We start from the raw sequence: 22773 nt of genomic DNA on the forward strand, positions 1-22773 counted from the left end.
TCGTAAAGAAAAATGGTATTGGTGCATCCCTAATTTAAAGTATTGGCTGCTACCACATTGAAGTCTCTGATTATCAAGTCCTTCACCGTTAGGCTGCTTGTTCTTTCTACATAACTTTAGCTTTGATGTTTATCTGCAATTAGCATGGGAGTTTACGGTAGACTTCCGCCAAGCACCTGGGCCTCCTCTACTTCTAACAATCTCTGTTAGATTTGAACTTGCAGCCCATTAGGCAGTGCCATGATTGGAGAGGGCTTTGCGTATTACGGAACACTTGTACGACTTCAGCAGGCAATCATCTTAACAAAGTTTATGCCATTTCGATCGTCTAATCTCCCTGAAAGGAGCGATCATTTAGCGCCCCTCCTTGCCATTTTGCAAAGTTGAAAATGACATTTGCGGTGCAGGAAACACGATGGGAAATATATATTAAAAAGAAACAAAACTGCAAATGTGACATTAAGCAATTCAACCTCGCGGCAGTTTAATGTGACTCCTCTTTCGCAGCCACTCTTCTATCGAGTCCTGAGCAGATAATAATATTCTCCCAGTTACATAAGGGAAATACCACTGAGTTCTCTAGGAGCGAGCCATGCAGAGCTCGCCAAAAAAAAGAAAAAAAAAGTAGCAATATTCCAAATGATTATGATGCACAGAGAAATAAGGATATGTAATTCTGTTCACTCTCCAAAACGACACTAGATTAGGATGTGAGGAGCGCGGCGATGGCTCCGCAAGCGGCTGAAGAGCCGAATGAAGAATGACAATGCAGCAATATGAAACTTGAATGTCTCACAAGTAGTTTAAAAGCGATCTGTAGTAGTAATTCTCTGGTAATCGTGTGATGCCAAGTCGGACCGTGTCCCGGGTACCGCTGCGTGTAAAGTAGAGCGTTCCGCGTGCCAGGCTCACTTCTGAAGATGCCCTGCTCGCCCTTTTATTATGCAGGTGTTAGTTATGGCACCCTGTAGGCCCAGGAGGAGAAGACAAAAAATAAACTCTAAACGCAACATGGTCTAAAGGACGAGTCTGCGGATCAGAGGGATGATAGGAGTGCGAGAATTCTTTGGCTTGACTGCTAAAGTGGAACTTGTGAATTCAAGGCTTTAGGAGGACCAGGCACAAATAACAATGAGCGGAGCATAGCCAAATAGAAGGATTATGGTATAAAATACTGTTAGGAACACTCAAAAGCTGGGGGGCAGCCTGTTGTAAGGGGATATTATGGTGCCTCAGGCCAAGGGGGTGGGACTTTACGGGCAAGTGATAGTGTACACCAGTTTGTTTAAAAACGAATGGATTTATTTAACATTGAGTATACATAATTTAAGGGAATACATATATAATGTGTTAAATGAGTGCTTGGGTTGAGAGCCAAAAAGTGAAAAGAGTAGAAAGGAGATTCAAGTGAATTTGTGACAAGTGTGGGTATGGTGACATAAATATGGATGTTGTCTCTGTATTTCCTGCAGATGGTTTTAGGAACAATTATTCACAGAGGTCATCCAAATTTCTGACACGTTTTGGCTATTTGTTAAAGCCTTTTTCAAAGGTTTTGTCACCCAGTCTGCAATTTACAACAATAACAGATCAGTTATTGAAAATATATACAGTGTTGAGTCACAAAAAAAGTGACAGTGGTACATTAATTATACATACATATGTTTAGCCTTTTTTCTGCAACCTTCCCTGTGTCCTTATTAGGGATGATCGAACGGTTCGGGTTGACCATCGGTTCGACCCGAACATTGGATGTTCGAAATTCGGCCAAATTCCAAACTTTTTGCGGTAAAAACTTGGAATTCGGCCATCAGAACCGCCCAAAATGCAATGGGACAGGAACTGGGCTTTAAAAGCCCATGATTGGCCCAGGAACATCAGTAAAATGGGATTGGAGTGACTACAGGGTCCAGAGCCCAATGAGGAGCCCCCCAGTATATAACATAGCCCCGCCAAAACTCTAGCACTGTAATACAGAGGCTGTGGAAGAGAGTGGAAGCATTTGTGTTGCTCCAGTGTCATTTTGCAATTATTAGTGTGAGGAAAGGGATATGCAGTGTAGTTAGGGTACTATATACCACTATAGTTAGATTCAAAAATCTAGTTTTTGTAGGGATAGCTTTAAGTGTCAGGGTGACCGTAGTGTAGTTTAGGGTGACCTGACTCTGCCATGTCGGGGTGACCGTAGTGTAGTTTAGGGTGACCTGACTCTGCCATGTCAGGGTGACCGTAGTATAGTTAAGGGTGAACTGACTCTGCCATGTCAGGGTGACCGAACTCTGCCATGTCAGGATGACCCCACTATGCAGATTCTGGGTTAGGGGTATACATATATACATATATATATATATATATATATATATATATATATATATATATATATATATCAAAAACGACAATTTTTAAGAACTTTTTTTTGCCTGATTCATAGTCCCTGGGGCATGACCCAGAACCCTAGGCACTTTTTAGGGGCATTTATTGAGTTTTAGGGCTTCAAAATGGTGTTTTTTGATTCCAGAAGTTCGGGTCCCATTGATTTCAATGGAGTTCTGGAATCCGAACCAAACTTTTGGGAAATTCGGGTGTTCTGGTCGAACCAAACTTTTCAAAAGTTCGATCATCCCTAGTCCTTATGTAATCGCAGCAGGAACCGAAATGAATGCGGCCTGAAATGGTATATATGCGAGTTATGGGTGATGGGGATGGGGATGGAAATAGTCAGAAGTTTTTTATAGAAAATATAATAGATAAATCGAGATTTTACTTACAACTGGTGCAGCAAAAAATTGCAGTCACATATCAGTTCCGAGGTGGTGGGAAATTCTTATAATTGCTTCCCCTTGTACTGGATGTTCTGGAGTATGGGTAAAATAACCATATAAGTATTTGTAGTAATTTTATGATTTTACTTGTTTGGTAAGTGAAAACATGTTTTATTGTGACTTCAAAATAGCGTTGGTGGATAGTGGGTCCACATTGCATTTCCAGTGAAAAAGAGAGGTTTCCAGGCTAGCGCAGTCTCTGTCCCTCCTGTTCCCTCTCAGCGAAGGAAGTAAAGAGAGACGCCGGTTCCCCGGCCTTATAAAGCCCTTCGCGCATGCGCACTAGGCGCCGCACGTACTTGGGCTTCTAATGTCGGTGACGTGGCTTCCCTGTACTGTGCATACACCTGGGTGATGCGCGCGCAGCGGGAGCCGATCCGACATTTGCCGCCGCCGACACGGATGGGAGGAGCCACTATCTCCTAACGGAGATCAAGGGAGGAAGATGTTATCCCTTGCTGGTCCAATTGAACCCCTGCAGAGCAGGGGCTTACCATGCCGGGTGCAATTCAGAGGGCATCGGTAGTTGCATGAAAATAAGGCATATAGATGGATTGTATCCAAGTATTCTTTCAAACAGTTTGCAGTGAACAGTAAACAATAATCAGTGTTGCGAAAAACAACAGGCATAACGTTATATATTCAGTTTTAACAGCAGTCATAAATATGATAGCAACCAAGGATATATGACATCGTGGGAAATTTTTGTGATAAGCCACATTGGCTAGGTCATGCCGGGGATCCCTTCCAGGGTGATAGGCCACGTGAGCTAGGTCGTGCAAAAAACCCTTTTCAGGGTGGATTTTAGGATAAGATAGAGGTCAATTTAGATGGAGGACCAAGATTTTTTATGAATGGAGGGGACGGTTCATTTAAGTCCCAAGTTTTTCTTGTTCTAAAAAACTCTTGGGGTGTCGTGTTGGTGGGTCGATTAGCATGGGCGGAGAAAGGGAGAGAGAGGGAAAAAGGAGAAAGTACCTTTTTTTTTTTGAATAATAAGATTTTTTCATACAAGATTTTTTATGAATGGATGGGTTTCTCATTAGATTCCTAAATTGGTTAATTTTTAATCTGTTTTGCCAGATGAGAAACCCTCTAGAAACGGGCGAAAGCTTTCCGTCTCGTTCAATCCAGGTGGCTTTGTTGCCTTAAGGCGTTTAATCCATCTCATTTCCATCTGTAATAGCCTTTTATTCCAGTCACCTCCTCGGTGTGGTATGTGTATTCTTTCCAGGGCAATAAAAGTGACTTTTGGCATTTTGTTTTTGTGATCATATGCCACATGTCTACCCAAAGGTAGATAAAAATTGCATATCTGCATACTGTGGATATGTTTGTTAACTCTCTTTCCCATTTCTTGTTTCGTTTTTCCCACGTAACAGGCTCCACACTCGCACCTCATCAGATATACCACTCCTCTCGTTTAGCAGTTTACAAAATGTCGTGGTTTAAAGGTTTCTCCATTTAGGAGTACGGTGTTGGTACATCTTTTGATAACGCTGCATTGTGCACAGCTGCCGCAGGGAAACGTGCCCTTGTCCTTACAAGGGTCTTTTTTTCCTCCTTCCTTGTACTCCCTGTGCGTTAGATTTTGTTTTAAGGAACCTGCTTTCCTGTAAGTAACTTGTGGATTGCCTGATATTAAGTGCTTTATAGTGGGGTCCTCTTTTAACCACTTTACCACTAGAGGATTTTGCTGTCTTACGCCTAGGCCACTTTTTGCGATTCGGCGCTGTGCGAATTTAACTGACAATTGCGCGGTCGCGCGACGCCATACCCAAACGAAATATTTTTCCCACAAACAGAGCTTTCTTTTGGTGGTATTTGATCACCTGTGCGATTTTTACTTTTTGCGCTATAAACAAAAAAAGAGCGTAAATTTTTAAAAAACAACAATATTTTTCACATTTTTTTATATAAAATTCCCCCCAAAAAAAATTTAAAAATGAAATTTTTTTAAAATTTTTGGCCAATTTGTTTTCTGCTACCTATGTTTGGTAAAAAAAATCACAATAAGCGTATTTTGATTGGTTTGAGCAAAAGTTATTGTGTTTACTAACTAAGGGAAAGATTTCTGTCATTTTTGGTGTTTTTTTTTTTTTAACGAGTAATGGCGGCGATCTGCGATTTTTTTTTTTTTTGCGGGACTGACATTTTTGACACTTTTGGGGGTACCAGTGACATTACTGCAGTAATCAGTGCTATATATATGCACTGTTACTGTAAAAATGACACTGGCAGGGAAGGGGTTAATTTTATTGGAGAGGGAGGGGTTAATGTATGCCTGGTGCTTACTGACGTGTGTGGGGGGAGGTGACTATGTGACACAAGGACAGATCCAGGGTTCAGCTATGCTGAACCTGCAATCTGACCCTGTCTGTCACTTAGGAGATCCGCCCGCTTGTGTTTACACAAGCAGGTGGATCTCTACACTAGATCCCCGACGATCGGGGAAGAGCAGCGGCAATCGCGCTGCTCCTCCCCTGGCCCGACTCCCGCTGTGACTGAATACAGCGGGAGCGAGCCTTCGGTGGCGCGCGCACGCTGCCGAGAAAGGGGAGTGTCTGACTACGTAGATCTACACCGTCAGACGATAACGAGCCACTTTGCCGCAGTACTACCAACGTAGGCAGACGGCAAGTGGTTAAGATAGACCAATGTTTTTGGAGGATGTTTTTGATCTTCTGATGCTCATTTGTAAATCTCATAATTATGCAAGTATTTTCTTGTTCCTTTGGTTTGTTGGCATCTTTCATTTTAAATAGAATTTCATGACTTTCTTTCTTCTTGACTCTGTTGTACGCTTTTCTTAGGGTGGTCATAGTATACCACTAGTATACCCTCTTTTTCCTAGTCTTGCTGTAAGGAGGTTGGCTTCTTTTTGAAAGTCTTCTTCACTTGTAAAATTTCTTGTACAATTTCTCTTCAGTCTCTGGTACTGGCTATATGGAATCGCCTCTTTGAGGGGTGTTGGGTGGAAACTTGATGCGTGTAGAATTGTATTCCCTGCAGTTTCCTTCCTGTAAAGTGTTGTTTTTATTGAGCCATCTTTATCCTTGAGTATCCATGTATCTTGGAAAGAAATTTTGGTTTTGTCATAATTTAGCGTAAAGAACATGTTGTAGTTATTCGTGTCCATAGCTTTTAGGCTGTCTTTTATCAAATTTTCGGGTCCAGTCTAGATAATGAAGATGTCATCTATAAATCGTTGCCATAATATGATGTTATTCGCAAAGATGCTGTTTTCCTCCTTTGCCAGAAATTCCTGCTCCCATGCTCCCAGGTAAATATTAGCATATGATGGTGCATAGCTAGTGCCCATAGCTACACCACACGTTTGTAGGTAGTATGAGCCGTTAAAAATGAAAAAGTTGTGATTGAGGATGTACTCGAGCATCATTATGATAAACTCATTTAACTTTTTATCATGTTCACTTTGTTGTCTCAATGTTTGTTTTAGAACCTATATTCCTTCAGTGTGCGGGATGTTATTATAAAGTGACTCTACGTCAACTGTGATGAGGAAAGCTTCTTCTGGTATAATCAGACCGTCTAGAGTTTGGAGGAGATGCAATGTGTCTCTTGTATAAGATGGTAGTTTAGTGACGTGGGGTCTTAGATATGCGTCAATCATCTGACTGGTTGTTTCTGTTAGATTTCCATTCCCCGAGATTATAGGCCTTCCAGGAGGGTTGTTTCTTATGTATTTTAGGCAATGCGTAGAAGGTGGAAGTCCTTGCGTGTTTAGTCCTCATGAAGTTCCATAAGGATTGTGAAATGGTTCCTTCGTTTAAAGCTCTATTAATTTTTTTTTTTTTTTTGTAGAAATCTTCTTTAAAGGATTCTATCATCACAGGCAGTATATTTCTGTAGCACTTGGTATTATTGAGGATTTTCAGGCACATTGCCTTATATTTTTCATTATCCATAAGCCTGTAACCCACTGTTAGCAGCCTGACTTTATACAGTCCACACTGTCCCCCATGTAGCAGAATACACCTAGCTTAAAGCTGGATACACACTATACAATTTCCTTTAGATTTTTTCCTTTAGATTTACCGGGGTGGGGGGGGGGAATCGGCATTGTATTAGGGGGAGGGGGTCTAGGGGGGGTCAGCATTTTATTAGGGGAAGGGGGGTTAGCATTGTATTAGGAGGAGGGGGCTGAGGGGAACAGCATTGTATTAGGGGGAGGGTGGGGAATCAGCATCATATTAGGGGGAGGGGGCTGGGGGGGTCAGCATTTTATTAGGGGGAGGGGGTCAGAATTGTATTAAGAGGAGGGGGCTGGGGGGGAACAGCATTGTATTAGGGGGAGGGGGGTCAGCATTGTATTAGGAGGAGGGAAACAGCATTGTATTGGGGGGAGGGGGCCGGGGGGATCAGCATTGTATTAGGGGGAGGGGGGAATCAGCATTGTATTAGGGCAAGGGGGCCAGGGGGTCAGCATTTTATTAGGGGGAGGGGGGTTAGCATTGTATTAGGAGGAGGGAGCTGGGGAGGAACAGACTTGTATTAGGGGGAGGGAAGGGGAATCAGCATCATATTAGGGGGAGGGGGCTCAGCATTTTATTGGGGGGAGGGGGGTCAGCATTGTATTAGGAGGAGGTGAACAGCATTGTATTAGGGGGAGGGGGCCAAGGGGGTCAGCAGTGTATTAGGGGGAGGGGGGAATCAGCATTGTATTAGTGGGAGGGGGCTGGAGGGATCAGCATTGTATTAGGGGGAGGGGGCATCAGCATCATATTAGGGGGAGGGGGATCAGCATTGTACTAGGGGTAGGGGGCCAGGGGGGTCAGCAGTATATTAGGGCGGTGGGAGTGGGATCAGCAGTATATTAGGGGGAGGGGGGAAACAGCATTGTATTAGGGGGAGGGGGCCAGGGAGTACAGCATTGTATTAGGGGGAGGGGGCCCGGGGGGGGAATCAGCATTGTATTAGGGTGAGAGGGCCGGGGGGAGGAAGCATTGTATTAGGGGGTGGGGGGAACAGCATTGTATTAAAGGGAGGGGGACGGGGGAACAGCATTGTATTAGGGGGAGGATCAGTATTGTATTAGGAGGAGGGGGCCAGGGGGGGGGTCAGCAGTATATTAGGAGGGGGGTGGGAGAGGGATTGGTAGTGTATTCAAGGGAGGGGGGGGATCAGCATTGCACTCATTAAATGTGCTTTAAAATGCATGATTTTACCTTTTATGAACAAGAAATCAACGTTGTGCTGGTATGATGACTCAATGCTATGGGGCTGGTATGTCATTTTTTTCCAGGGCTGGTTTTCATACCCAGTCCGGCCCTGGTAGGGTATACTTGGTTCAATAAACATATCTGGACCATTTACAGTCTTTTTCAAGATGTATCCTTTTTTTTTCACCATTTCTATATTCTGTCCTACGTTGCTTTTCATTTGAGCACAAATTGTATGTGTAGTTTTTATATGTATTTAATACACTTTATATTTTTTTTATATACATTGTCTGATAAGCATTCTATGTAGTACCGTGAAAGTCCCACTTTGCCTCCACACCATTCCAGTCTATTTGATTGTTCAGGATGTAGGTACCTTTTACACTTGTCATATCTTTGTAGCATATTCTATCCATCCCTAAGATGAGATGCCACAAAGGCAAAAAAAAATGTATTTTGTAAAAATTGCAAATGTTACATAAAATGTCTTTCAGGGTTTACAGCTAGTCTAAGGCAGCAGAAGACACAGCCAGGACTTAACACCTCTTCCAAGTCAAGAAAGTTGACCGACTCGCAATGATGAGTTTTCAGACTGTTACCTTCGACAGCGGCCATGACAAATCTCCCCGGCTGTAAAAAAAAAAATATGAGCAAATGTGTCACCTCCGCCACATACAGCTCACATTTATTTTCTATAAGAGCCAGGCTGTGGGTTACTTGGGAAATATATTACAAGGCGCGCCCGCCAATTCCTCCACTTAATGAGCCTAACAGCATTTCTCGAGCACGATTGAAAGGCAAGAAAATAAATGGACGGCTGTAGGAATCGACATCCATTCACCCACAACGCCTTGCGCTCACGCTGATGCTCAAGATCACCTGCTACATGGGGAATTAGTTTTATGTCGCACATGGATGGATTCTGGCAGCGCAGTGTTTCATCTCACAAATGAAAATGGATTCACGAGATGCGGACAAGTTGCAGACAGCTCCCGGCCTAATCCTTGGTGACTGTATCTCATTGTGTCTTTGCCGTTATATCGTATTGTTTGGCCCAGGCAAAAAATATCCTACCTGTTGTTTTTTTTTTTTTTTTTTCTAAAATCCCAATAAAAAGTGGCAGGTTTTAATAAATGGTTTTTGTGCTGATTGATATTCTTGGTGTCTTCAGAGGATTATTCCTGCATTAATCAATGGACATGTGAACAATGCTGAGAGATAATCCTTAGAAAATTCCCGTCTACAAGGTCAACGAAACAACAGGAATAAAATGAACGTCTTTGAAAAGTTGGAGGGTAGATAGAGATGAGTGAACTTTCTAGGTTCAACCGGCTCCTCGATTTACTCGCTTTTCCCGATTTCTCTTCCGACTAATCGAATATTTGCTGATTTCTAACATGTTACTGCGCCGTGTGGGTGGAAGATTTGCTGTACAATTTCAGAACAACTAAGCAGAGAGGACACAGAATATTGGGAGAAAAATAACATAAATGTGAAAGAAAATTTTGTTGATTGCTTCATTGTTTTTTTGCTATTAATTAAATCAAGTGACAAAATCTTTGGGTGTACAAAAAGAGACAAGAACAGCAATGCTAATATAACCACTTTGGCTCTGACACCTGTTTACCCCTTATGGACAAGAGCAATTTTCGAATTTCTGCTATGAGCCTGTTTATTTGGCAATAATTTTTGTCATTACTTAACCACTTCTGGACCGGAAAGGATTTGCCCCCTTAACCTGCTCCCGACCTCCCGCCGCAGTTATACAGCGGCAGGCAGCCGCTCCTGGGCAAATCACCATACATGTACATATTTTTACCAAAAAAATGTAGCAGAAAACAAATTGGCCTAAAATGTTGAAAAATTGTGATTGTTATTTATTTTTTTTTTTTTTGAGAATGTCATAGCAGAATGTGAAAAATATGTTTTTTTTTTCAGAATTGTCACCCATTTTTTGTGATTCGGCACTGCGTTATTTTACCTTACAATTGCACGGTTGTGCGACGCAGTACCCAAATAAAATTGATGCCCTTTTTTCCCCACAAATAGAGCTTTCTTTTGGTGGTATTTGATCACCTGTGCGATTTTTATTTGTTGCGCTATAAACAAAAAAAAGAGCGACAATTCTGAAAAAAATAAAAACAATAGTTTTCATTTTCTGCAATAAAATATTCCCTCAAAAAAAAAAAATGTTACGCATTTTTTGCTGCCAGGAGAACTATCATTTTTTGAAGCCTAAAAAAACACTAAAATTATGATTTTGCAAAGCATTGCAAAGTGTTTTTTTTTTCAATTTTGCGCTTTTTCAGTGTGATACATGTAATTATATGTAAAAGGTGTAAAAATATTAATGAACAAAGCAAACATAAACAGAAAAAAAAGTGTAACTATTTGTTAACAAAATAGAAAAAAAAATCACCATTAAAATGACAATTGAATGGAGAAGGAAACTATGGTGTTAATAAGGGGTTCAACAGAGGAACATTTAAAAAATGTTTTTTACTTGTCAAGGTTGCTTCCAAAGTTCATCCCTTTGATCCGTTGATGAAAAACACAGAAAGTTACAAATGATACAATGTTGCAATGTAACTTTCTGTATTCCCGTCTGAGCAATGTTGTTGATAAACATTGCCAGACTGCTTTTTTTTTTAACAGCTCCTGCTGCCAACCTTCTCTGTGTGCTCTTCAATGCTGCTGTGATCAATCACAACTGAATTGCATTGTACTGTGACAGCGGAAATACAGGCAGCAGAGCAGAAGAACCGGGCATACTAGACACGCCCTGTGTACAATGATGACATGTTTTTGGGCTTGCCTACTATGCCCAGAGTCTGCAACTGGTTAGTACTTCAAACTTAACAACATTTTTAGTTCTGCTCTCCAGGAAACAAATAACTCTACCAATAGTCTGCATTTGACCTGTACAGTCACTGAATGGTCCCATCAAGACCCTGCCCACTTACTGGAGTGGTCTACCAAAGACCCTCCTTTGCAGGAACCAGCCCCCAATCACAGTAATGAGGCCTCATTGAGCCCAAAAACTAAGAAAAAAGGTACCACTTAAATGCCCCCATACCTGTGTAGTTTGGATCAGCATGTGAATAGACAGGATCTATCTGTTACTGTCTAGTAGACTTCAACAAAATGGTGACCCCAAAATTGAAGCCTCTATGATTAGGCTCCAAAAAGGACGAGTTGTCAGGTGAAGTACAGGAGCTGAAGCCATCTTTTACCCATCTCATTCACATTTATGCAACAGGGAGTTGGTGTCTGTGTGCAGACGGTCACCATTTAGTTGGACGCCTTATTGAGTTACTCTGCCATAGAGATGGGCCGAACCTTCCCCCTGTTTGGTTTGCAGCAGAACTCCCAAACAGGGGAAAAGTTCTGCCCCGAACTGCAAACTCAATTGAAGTCTATGGGAGCTGAACTTGAAAAATCAAAAGTGCCCATTTTGAAGGCCTTTTATGCAAATAATTGGCCATAAAAAGGGCATGGGGGCCTGGGTAATGCCCTGGGGGACATGTATCAATGTAAACATTTTTTTTAAACAATCGTTTTTAAAGGAGCAGTGATTTTAATGATCCTTATAGTGAAATAATAAAAATGAAAAATTCCTTTAAAAATAGTGCCTGGGCGGGTCCCCCTAGTCATGTATAGAACCCGCTGCAGCAAAAAAAATAAATTTCTAAAAAAAGTGTGTCAAATAACATTCAAATTGACTCGCGGTTGCAATTGCTGGCACCCAGCTATTTAAAAAAAGGCCCCCACCCACTTGTGACGTTACCGACTGGTGCATCCTGGATTGGTGACATCACAAGGGGGTGGGTTCACCAGGTCACATTGCCAAGTGGCTCTGCACCTTGCCTATATGAGAACTGTCAAACAGCGTAGCCTGCAGTAGGTGGTCAGCCTTCTTTGGCGGTGAAGCGGTTTTTTTTTGGGTCCGGTGGTGGCAGCAGCCATCGGATCTACATCAGGGGACATTGTTTTTTTCATTTTTGTTAAGGAATTGTCAGAAATCCACAGGGGAAATGGCTGGGAAAAGGGGAGGGAATTTTTGACATTCACAGAACAATAAAGGATGTAAATTGAACAAAATCAAAATATTTATCGAAAATATATTTAAAATAACCCGAGGACCAACAATCCTGCTACCTACTATGTACACCTAGATAGATGGTCCTGGGGTTATTTTAAATGTATTTTAAATAAATATTTCAATTTTTTATAGTTATATCTGTAACGGAGCTCCAATACCCTGCCTAGGTATCTCCTCTGTATCATCCTTGGAGCTGAGGAAGTACTAAAATATCCAAGGCAAAATCCCCCCCCAGTAACTGGACGACACACAGTTCTGGGAGTCAAACTAGAATGAATAGTTTATTGAAAACACAAGAGATCTCCACTCTGCCAAAACCCCTCCCTCTTCGAGCCATTCCACACAAACACACATCCCATAATATGCTTACAAGGCAGACAGGAACAATAGGACAATGGAATGCAGGTATTCACAATTAGGGATGATCGAACTTTTGAAAAGTTCGGTTCGGCCAGAACATCCGAACTTCCCGAAAGTTCGGCCCGGATTTCAGAACCCCATTGAAATCAATGGGACCCGAACTTGGGTAATCAAAAAACACAATTTTTAAGCCCTAAAACCCAATAAATGCCCCTAAAAAGTCCCTAGGGTTCTGGGTCATGCCCCATTAACTATTAATCACACAAAAAAAAGTTCTTAAAAATTGTCATTTTTGATAAAAAATTTGAAAAAAAAAAAGAGAGATTTTTTGATTTTGACTTTGGATTTAGTATCTGGGGGGTCTAAAATGTGTACATGTGAAGTTTCAGCTCTGTAGCATGTCCAGAACCATGAAAAAAAAAGATAATTTTTCAGTAGAACAGAGATGTGGGACCCTCCTATTACATCTATATGATCTTTTTTTCTGGTTCTGGACATGCTACAGAGCTGAAACTTCACAGGTACACCTTTTAGACCCCCCAGACACAAAATCACACAAAAAAAGTTCTTAAAAATTGTCATTTTTGATAAAAAAGCCAATTATTGAAAAATTAAAAAAAAAAGAGATTTTTTTGATTTTTTTACTTTGGATTTCGTATCTGGGGGGTCTAAAAGTGTACATGTGAAGTTTCAGCTCTGTAGCATGTCCAGAACCATGAAAAAAAAGATTGTTTGTATTAGAACACTTTCAGCTCAGGGGGTTAGCTTCTCTTCTCGGTTTTCACACCTTGCCGGTTTCAAAGCAGGCATTTTTTTGGGTTCTTTGCAGTCAGGAAAAACATCTGAACTTGTGTATAGTGGTACTGTGCACAAGTTCTGATGTTTTGCCTGCCTCCAAAAACCCCCAAAAAATGCCAGCAAAAACACACCTGGGCATTTTTTTTTGACGCTAGCGTTTTCTTTGGCATTTTTTGGGGTTCTTTTGAGGCAGGCAAAACATCTGAACTTGTGTATAGTGGTATATATACACACATAATTATATGTATATAGACACCTAGCCATATATAGGTGTGATAGTAGCAGAAATATATTACTGTAAATGATTTCATTAGCACAAGCATATATTTCTGCTACTATCACACCTATATATGTCTAGGTGTGTATATAAATATATGTATGTGTGTATATACACCACTATACACAAGTTCTGATGTTTTGCCTGCCTCCAAAAACCTCCCAAAAATGCCAGCAAAAACACACCTGGGCATTTTTTTTTTTTGACGCTAGCGTTTTTTTTGGCATTTTTTGGGGTTCTTTTGAGGCAGGCAAAACATCTGAACATGTGTATAGTGGTATATATACACACATAATTATATGTATATAGACACCTAGCCATATATAGGTGTGATAGTAGCAGAAATATATTACTGTAAATGATTTAATTAGCGCAAGCATATATTTCTGCTACTATCACACCTATATATGTCTAGGGGTATATATACAGACATATATGTGTATATATACCCCCTATACACATGTTCAGATGTCATGTCTGACATCAAACATGTCCTCAAAAAAGCACTGGCAGTGGCAGCCCCTGCAGCATAAAAAATGCTTGGCTGGTGAGAAGCCATATTCCTGTCCCGAAGCAATTCAGAGAAATTATCATTTCTCTATAGCGGTCACCCTGCTATGGAAGGGTTTTGTCACCCTTCCATAGCAGTCACTGTCAGTTAACCCTACACTACACTACGGTCCCTTTACACTTAACACTTTCCCTACAGAAACTAAATTTTTGAAGCTAACTTAAGTGTAAAGGAGCACTCTAACTACACTAGATATCCCTTTCCTCGCACTAAAAATAGCTAAATGACAATTTGTAACACATTAGAACAGAACAGCATTCCACTCTCTTCCATGTCTCGTACAAGAATGCTAGGAATTTGGCGGGGGCGATCTTATATACTGGGGGGCGTATTCACTAATGATTGGTCTAGGGACCCCCTAGTCACTCCAATCACATTCCTAGCATTCTCCTGCCCCCTCAATTGGCTTTTGCTAATGGTTCTGGTCCAATCACGGGCTTTTAAAGCCCATTTCCTGAGGCATTGCATTTTGGTCGGTTCTGGTTGCCGAATTCCGAACTTTTTGGGCAAAAAGTTCTAAATTCGGCCAAACCTCGAACACCCAATGTTAGGGCCGAACCGATGGTGGACCCGAACCATTCGATCATCCCTATTCACAATAACAAACCCCACCCCACTAGCATGGGTCCATGAAACACTTCTGCCATATTCTAGCAATCTGCAATACATCCCCACACATCTCCTGAGGGACACTGCTCAGAAATATTATGGTCCCAAGTAAAAGAGTCCCTTACTCTTTCAACAGAAACCACACTCTCAGTGTCCATTCCACTACAATATCCTTTATTGTTCTGTGGGTATCAAAAAGTCCCTCCCCTTTTCCCCGCCATTTCCCTTGTGGATTTCTTTTTAATCATCTCTGATCACCTCTATGATCTAGGAGGACCAGAGTGATATCATAACATCACTTCCAGTCTAGGGTGGAAGTAAACATTTTTTTTTTCTTTTTTAAACACACAATATCAAATATAGGATGTTTACATTTCTTGTAATAGGAATAAAAGTGATAAGAGAAATAAATAAAGGGACAGTGTAAAAAAAAAAAAAAAAAAAAAGCAAATAAAAAAAGTAAAAGTGGAATCATAAAGTATTTGCCATGGAAAGGACCTCTGGCTGTTTGGGCTCCCTCATCCTTCATAAGGTTTTGTGGTCCCCTGGAACGAGGGCATTTCAATTTGTCCCATTCATGTGGTGGAGCACTTTACTAATTTGAAGAGGAGCACATGATATTGTGGGCTTGTTTTGCCTCCGACCTGGTGCCACAGCTTTTAATTTGCTTGTACCATTACCCAAGTTGTGTTTTTTTAATATCCACTTATTATTTGTATATATTTTACAATAAATTAGCTTCCTTTTTATGGATTTCAGTATGTGGACCCCTTTCTTTATTTACATCCATTCTTAACCCCATCGGCTTGTCTGGAGCACGAGAGGAAGGAGGAAAGGGAGGTATCCAGGTATATACCGCAAAATGGTCACGGAGACCACCTAAGCCTTTGTGATCCCTTTGCCATAAGGCAAGAGAGGATCCACACCGTCTGGTGAGTTTTCCTATATCCCCCAAGCAGAGCCGGTGCTAGACTATTTTGCACCCTAGGCAAGACCAGCTCCTTGCACCCCCCCAAAAAAAAACTGTACACATTGCCCCCCTTCCTGTACATAATGCCTCCCCTTTCCCCCTTTTCTCCCCTTCCTGTATACACTGCCCCCTTTAATCCTACACTCCCCCCTTCCTGCACACACTGCCCTTCTTTAATGCTACACCCCCCTTCCTGCACACACTGCGCCCCTTTACCCTACACCCCCTTCATTTACACACTGCTCCCCCCTTAACCCTACACATCCCTTCATATACAAAGTGCCCCCCTCTAACCCTACACACCCCTTCTTGTACACACTGCCCCTTCCTTCACACACTGCCCTTCTTTAATGCTACACCCACTTCCTGCACACACTGCCCCCCTTTAACCCTACACCCCCTTCCTGCACACACTGCCCCCCTTTAACCCTGCACACCCCTTCATATACAAAGTGCCCCCCTCTCTAGAGGTGACCTCCCCTGGGGATGAGGAAGTGACAGGGGAGGAATGGGGCACTGGCCATGGCTGCGCCCTAGGGGTGGCAGTGCGCCCTAGGCGGCCGCCTAGTTTGCCTAGTGGTAGCACCGGCCCTGCCCCCAAGCACTCTTGGTGGCCCTGGTTTCCATCCCTTGGTTGATACAGTGTCCCATCACTCACCTTTTGGGAATAATTATTACTCATCCCTTCTATACAGCAAATATCCCTTTAGATTTGGACATTTTTCTGTTTAATCACGGACTGTTTGGACATCTATTTTTACCTTTTTTTTTTTACCTTTTTTATATATATAATATATGTATAAATTATATTAAATAATATTAATATATTATTAATATTATAATAATATAATAATATATTCTAATATTCTAATAATATATATATATATATATATATATATATATATATATATATATATATATATATATGCGTGTGCGTGTGCGTGTATATACACACGTGTATATATATATAATGTGTGTGTGTGTATATATATATATATATATATATATATATACACACGCATATATATATGTGTATATATATATATATATATATTATTAGAATGTATATATATATATAATGTGCGTGTGTATATGTATATGTATGTACCACTGCACCACTTGCACTTTATTTAGAGGTTTTATTCATGCCTACAGCGCTGCACTTTTAATTGTATCTGTTTGTTATTTAGTTGTTATTTATTTTGCAACCCCTATGAAAGTACTTATATATTTAGGAAGCATTGTGCTGCGGGAGAGTTTAGAGTGCCATCTTTCCCATTTAATTTCACTTACATGATATTGGTTGTTGGTGCACTAATTGGAGATCATCACAGATTCTTGGCACGATATGTTAATAGACTTTAATTTATTATTAATGATTTTATATCACACATAATTCTGTGTTCAATTGATGTATTATTTGTATGATATTCACAGTTGGTTGAGTATTATGGACACTTTGGCTATATGAGCACTCTGCACAAGTATTTCTATATATTATTTCTAACAGCGCCTTACTTTACCTGGGTTATTATATTTTATGTGGTTCACATTTAAAAGGGCGGCAGTTAGGTGTACCTATTGGGTTGGTGCCTTCAATAACTCTTTAATATTTCTGGAAAAAAAAAAACATGTAAAGTGCCCCCATCCCTCTGCGCTCGTGCACAGAAGCTAATGCATACGTAAGTCGCGCACACATATGTAAACGGTGTTCGAAAAACACATGTGAGGTATCGCCACGACCATCACAGCAAGAGCAATAATTCTAGCACTAGACCTCCTCTGTAACTCTAAATGTAGAAAATGTTAAAGCGTTGCCCATGGAGATTTTTGAGTATCGTAGTTCATTGCCATCCAATGAGCGTGCGCAATTTTAACCACTTGCCGACCGCCTTGCCGACCGACTCACGAATACGTGATTATGTGCACGAGGTCTCGGCTGCGCGCTCGCACACCGTGGGAGCCACGCTTCTGCTGTGGTTAAACACAGCGGGAATAAGACCGCAGGAGGAGCGGGCTCGATCACTGCCAGCCTCTCGCGATCCCCAGGGAAACTGACAGGAGACCTGCATACCTATGTAAACAAAGCAGGCGGCTCTCCTGTCAGACAGGCACAGTAAGATCGTGTGTCTCAGCTAAGCATAAACACTGATCTCTGTGTGCCTTTCACAGAACCTTCCCCCCACACCCCCACAGTTAGTAAGCACAATTTAGGAGCCCACTTAACCCCTGGATCACCCCCAGTATTAACCCCTTCCCTACCAGTGTCATTTGTACAGTAACAGTTCCTATTATTTAGCACTGATCACTGTATTGGTGTCACTGGTTCCCAAAAAGTGTCACTTATACCCCGTTTCCACTTAGCGGTACGGTACGGTTCCGTAATCAATTTTTGCAGTTTCCATTGTCAAAAGTTGTAAATTGTACCCTAATTCCGAACCGTACCGTACCACTTTTTTGGTACCCTTTCGTTGGGGTACCAAGCACATTAGTACCGTATCAACAGGGTGGAGCAATGCTGTTGAGGTACTGTTGAGCTTAGGTACTCTTGGCGGTGGAAACACAAGCCTGATCAAGGTGTATCGTACCGAACCATACTGAACTGTACCGAACCGTACCGTTTTGGTGGAAACGAGGCATTAGTGTCAGATTTGTCCACCGCAATGTCGCAGTCCCGCTAAAAATCGATGATCACCGCCATTACTAATAAAAACAACAAAAAATAAATAAAAAGTCCAAAAATCTATCCCATAGTTTGTAAACGCTATAAATTTTGCGCAAACCAATTAATATACTCTTTTTGGGATTTTTGAAGTGGTTAAAGTGTAAAATGTTAGGTATCTTTTTACTCAGCATAACATCTTCCTTTATATTTCACAAAAAAAAAAAAATGGGTTTTATATTTTGTTTTATTTTTTTTTTTTTTTTTGCAGTAAATATCATTAAAGTGTATTTTTTCCCCAAAAAAATGCAAATACTGTGTCTGTAAAAAACTGTAACGATTGTAAAAGTTTTTTTTTTTTACACTGTTGCTTTAATTTTTTTTTTTTTTGACACTTTTATTGCTGTCAGAAAGAATGGAAAAATCCCTTGTGACAGGTCCTCTTTATGGAGAATTCTGGGGTCTATTAGACCCCAGATCCCTCCTCTGCTCTTAAAAGCATTCAAAACACCAATATTGGTGTGATTAAATGCTGTTCATTTTTAACCCCTTTATACCTAAGCCTTTTTCTGACATTTGTTGCTTACAAGTTAAAATCAGTATTTTTTGCTAGAAAAATACTTAGAACCCCCAAACATTATATATATTTTTTAGCAGAGACTCTGGAGAATAAAATGATGATTGTTGCAATATTTTAGGTCACACTGTATTTGCGCAGTGGTCTTTCAAATGTAATTTGTGGGAAGAAATACACTTTCATGAATTAAAAAAAAAAACAATAAGGTTAGCCAATTTATTTGTATGTGAAAGATAATGTTAGATACCTAACATGTCATGCTTTAAAATTGCGCACACTCATGGAATGATGACAAACTACGCTACTTAAAAATCTCCATAATCAAAGCTTTAAAACATTTTAACGGTTACCAGTTTAGAGTTACAGAGGAGGACTGGGGCTAGAATTATTGCTATTACTTTAACGATCGTGGCAAAACCTCACATGCGTGGTTTACATATGCGGACACGGCTTACGTATGCATTCGCTTCTACATGCAAACACGGAGGGACGGGGCGCTCTAATTTTCTTTTCTTATTTTTTTTTTATTTTTTTATTTTTACACTGTCCCTTTATTTTATTTATTTTTTCATCACTTTTATTGCTGTCACAAGCAATGTAAACATCCCTTGTGACAGCAATAGGCAGTGACAGGTCCTCTTTATGGAGGGATCGGGGGACTAAAAGACCCCAAATCCTTTCTTTGTACTTAGAAGCATTCAAAACGCCAAGTTTGGCTGTTTTGAATGCTGTCCTTTTTTTAAAACAATCTAGCGCCTTTAAAGCATCACTAACTGGAAGTGATATCATGACTTTGCTTCCGGGTTTTCACATCCGAGACCCGATCAAAGTCGATTCCGGCTTTGTTCGGGTCTTCGGCCAGCTAGTCGCTCAGGCCTCCCGGTGGGGAGCCGCAGGAGGCAGCGCGGGGGGCGTCTCCTCCCACTCCCTGTAATAAAAGCCGTGCGGCTGATTAGCCACATTCGTTGTTATTACAAGAAAGCCGACCATCATCCCTAAAAACGATACCGGCTTTGTTCAGGCCTTCAGCCAACCAGCAGAGGTACCGGCTGATCTCTCGGGCCTCCTGGTGGGGAGCTGCGGAAGGCAGCAGGAGGAAGGGGGAGACGTCTCCTCCTGCTCCTTGTAATAACAGCAAAGCGAATAACAAAGGAAAGCTTTTGTTAATACAAGAAAGCCAACCATTGGCTCTAAAAACGATACTGGCTTTGTTCAGGTGTTCCGCCAGCAGGCAGAAATGCCGGCTGGTCTCTTGGGCCTTCCAGTGGGGAGCCGCGGAAGGCAGCTAGGGGAGGGACACCTCCACTCGCTCCCTGTAATAAAAGCCGAGCGGCTGATTAGCCACATCCGTTGTCATTGCAAGAAAGCCGACCATTGGCTCTAAAAACAATACTGGCTTTGTTCAGGCCTTCGGGCAGCCAGCAGAAGTACTGGCTGGTCCCTCGGGGCTCCCGGTGGGGATCTTCAGAACGCAGCAGGAGGAGGGGGGGCGTCTCCTCCCGCTTTTTGTATTAACAGCCAAGCGGCCGATTAGCCACAACCATTGTTATTACAAGAAAGCCAACCGTCGCCTCTAAAAATGATACCGGCTTTGTTTAGGTCTTCGGCCAGCCGGTCTCTCTCGAGCCTACCGGTGGGGAGCTGCGGAAGGCAGCGGGAGGGGGCGGGAATGTCTCCTTCCGCTCCTTGTAATAACAGCCGAGCGGCTGATTAGCCACATCCGTTTTTATTACAGTAAAGCCGACTGTCGGCTCTTGAAATGATACCAGCTTTGTTCAGGCCTTTGGCCAGTCGGCAGAAGTGCCGGCTGGTCTCTCGGGCCTCTTGGTGGGGAGCCGCGGGAGGGGGGGGACATCTCCTCCCGCTTCCTGTAATCACAGCCAAGCGGCTGATTAGCCACATCGTTGTTATTACAAGAAAGCCGATCGTTGGCTCTAAAAACAATGCCAGGGTGATGACTGCAGCTGCAGGCATCACCCTGGTACAACCCCTTGAAGTTGATCCCGCATATCTGCGTTACGTCGGTGGGAATGGATTAAAAATGGCGTTGTTTACATCCGGGTAAAGCAGAACTCATGTAAGGTCATTGCTTCCAGGTTATATCATAGAGTCGAACAAACCCAATCCGGTCTTTGTTCGGCTCTATGATCATCTTCGCTGGTCAATCGGGTATCCCAGTGGGACATGACAGTCCAATGAAGCCATAGAAGGTGGCAGGAAGGGGGGATGCCTCCTCTTATTGCTTTTAATAGCAATCCAGCGGCTTGTTATCCACTAGGTTTGCTTTTATAAGAGAACCGACCACCGACTCAGGCATTATTCCAGTATAACCACTTGAAGGCCTGCAAGGTACGGGTCCATCGCTGGTCGGCAAATGGTTATGGTGCACAAAATTTTCTTTTTAATTAGAGACAATGTTTTTTGGGTGCTAAATAATGTGCTGTGAAGATTTTCTACAACTGTCTGAAGTTAGATGATTCTTTCTTAGTAGATCCTCACCTTAGTAGAGCCTTAGGCCTTGTTCACAAACTGGAAACGTGGGGAGAAACATGCATTTTTACCCACATTTCTGCAAATGTGCGGAAAATGCATTAAACCGCATCACACACTTGCGGTGCCATTATGTCAGTAGCCTCTGAAATGCAATCCAAACACAGATCGGGCTTCAGAGGAAAGGGAGACTTAGATGCACGTCTAAATCAACTCCAATTGTTTCACTCTAAATGGTTGTGTAAAGCCCCGTACACAGGTACCGAATGTCGGCCGAACGATCGGCCGTCTTTTGTCCGGTGCTGTCCTGTCGGCTGAAAACTGCAAAAGACTGCACATGAATTTTGTCGGCCAACAACAGCCGACTGCAGAAGTGATGTCATGTGATGGTTAACTTTCCGTGTGTTTTTTCTTTTCTGAGCATGCCCAGTCTTGCTAATCGGCTGTTTGTCGGCCGAATTCTGTACTGACTGGCGAACAATCGGCCGTTCTGGTGTTGGCCAACAAAAATTATAATGCCTGCACACCCGATTCTGTTCGGCCAAAAAGTCGGAGTCGGTTGTCGGAAGCATCATACTAACAAGCCGACAATCGGCCGATTGTTCGGCGGCCGAATATTTACGGCCGACAATCGCTACGTGTGAATGGGGCTTAACACATAATATGTTGTAAGTGCCGGTTCACACATATGCGATGCGGGAACCCTGCGAATCTACTGCGGGTTCCTGCATCGCACTCGACTTGCAGACATTTCATACTGCCATATGCGAATCGCTAAGGTGTCAATACAAAGCTAAGGAAACCCCCAGATTAGTTTGCATATCGCAGTGCGAACTGTCAATTCGGACATGAATCGGATCGCATAGGTGTGCACACCCATGCGATCCAATTCTGGTGCGGACCAAAAAAAAAAAAGGAAATAGGCGGCGGGCGGTCAGGAAGAGGTTAAAGGGTAACTCCACTTTTGTGGGGAAAAAAAAAATAGCAAATAAAGAAAAAATAATATAACATATACAATTGTGACACAAATCATATTGTCGTTGAATGTTATTCTAAAAATACCTTTCCTTTTTAATCTGCAGCTGCTGTAATTTCCTGAAAATGCAATATGGCCACCTGGAGGCACTCTGTACACAGAATTGTGACCGTACTCACCGCCACTGGGAGTGAAAGACAGATACTTAATGGACACTGAGAAAATGGTTTGGATAACTTCAAATGGGAGATTAATATTTATCAACAATAGCTCTCAAGAAATATGAAGATTTAATCCCACTTTACACTGTGAGACCTTTAGGCCTGTTGCCATGAAGTCTGTGACTCGTAAATAATCAAAACAATGCTTAGCTGTG

The sequence above is a fragment of the Pelophylax lessonae genome, assembly GCF_965119305.1.
Source record: "Pelophylax lessonae genome assembly, chromosome: 7".
Taxonomy (NCBI): domain Eukaryota; kingdom Metazoa; phylum Chordata; class Amphibia; order Anura; family Ranidae; genus Pelophylax; species Pelophylax lessonae.